The sequence below is a fragment of the Bidens hawaiensis genome, unplaced genomic scaffold (assembly GCF_021521415.1).
Source record: "Bidens hawaiensis isolate Kalapana, Puna unplaced genomic scaffold, B.hawaiensis_p1.1 tig00038045_1, whole genome shotgun sequence".
NCBI classification, from domain to species: Eukaryota; Viridiplantae; Streptophyta; class Magnoliopsida; order Asterales; family Asteraceae; genus Bidens; species Bidens hawaiensis.
Genome location: NW_027505519.1, coordinates 65,801 through 67,441, shown reverse-complemented (window position 1 = coordinate 67,441; position 1,641 = coordinate 65,801).

The window sequence follows — 1,641 nt, the reverse complement described above, 5'->3', positions numbered from 1 at the left end:
ACGAACTGGTTCCTGTAACGAATTGAATCCTTCTAACGAACTGGACTCTTAGCGAATCAGTCCATAGCGAACCAGTCCAGGTAACGAATCGGTCCATCTAATTCGTTATCTTCTTCTAACGAACTGGCTATACGAATCAAGGGTAATTCATTACCTTTTTCCCTTAATGAACCGGACACGAACTAGAGCTAGTTCGTTATGCTCCCTAAGATAAATCAGTTAGCGAATCACCCTTACTTCGCTAAATTCCCGTTAGCGAACTAGGGTTACGTTAGGGAATGTCAAAACATTCCCTGACATTACCTACCTCGTATTAACTTTTCCGGCGCCGCCGCCAGAGAGCCGCCGGAAAACCGTGGATTCACCGGAAAAATGAGTTTTAACTTGTTCTTCACCGTTTTTCATCCCGTTCGATCCAGATCTGAGCTAGGGTGACCCCTAAGCTCATCATAGGTTCGGTTTATACCCGATTCCACCCGGATCTCATGACTTAAACGGTTTAACGGTGTCGGCTCGTCATTTCGTGATTATATCTAACGATTTAAGCTCATACAATATCATACTATCATTACCTTGGATCGGGATCGGCTTTCCTTGGAGATTTCGGCTAGAGAGAAAGACTAGAGAGAGAGCTTAAGTGTAACACCCCGCAACCGCAGCGGAAACGTAAACGGGATGCGACAGACACCTCTGATATCAACCACATTGTTTATAAAGAAAACTGAATGCATTAATATACTTCAAAATTACATTATCTCGTATTTCATTACCGTCTAGGTGATACACGCATCATACAATACGGTACACAATTCTATTTGTTATAATGTATCCTAACATCCTGCACGCAAATCTTACACACATCAAGCACTTAGCACGTAAGCAATCAGTTCATCTTAATTGTACCTGAAAAGCATGTGAGAAAACGGGTCAACTACGAATAGTTGGTGAGTTTCACAATTTGAGTAAACCATGATAAATCCATATCATAATATAATATTATCTGGGGACACAGTTAACCCAGTACTGTACTCACTCCGGGGACAATGTTAACCCAGAAACACTTTTAGGAACCCCTGGGGACACTGTTAACCCAGTACTGTACTCACTCTGGGGGCAATGTTAACCCGGAAACACTTCCAAAGACATCTGGGGACACTGTTAACCCAGCCCTGTACTCACTCCGTACGATTCCCGTACAATCAAATATTTATAAATACACGCAAATCCATGCGTTCAGTATGTATTTAAACATTTCAATAGTAACATGCTTTCCGCCCCGGGAAAATATTTGAAAACAATTCAGAAAAAGGGGCTCGTGAAACTCACCTTAGCACATGCAAGCAGGTAACAACAATCATTATCAATTAACACGTCCAATCTGTAATATGATCCCTACGATCGTTATTATACAATTATTGTTTATACAATCTTTAACCTTATCAATCGGTACATCTGGGGACACTGTTAACCCAGTACTGCACCTGTTCCGGGGGCAATGTTAACCCAGAAACACTTCTCCGGACTCAGATTGTGATGTCGTTTAGAGTTCCATGGTCCCAATTACTATTAGTCGTTTTTCTCGTTTTGCGTGCCTAGCATGGTTATTCGTTTTTATGTTTCAAAAATGAGTTTGGTCACACA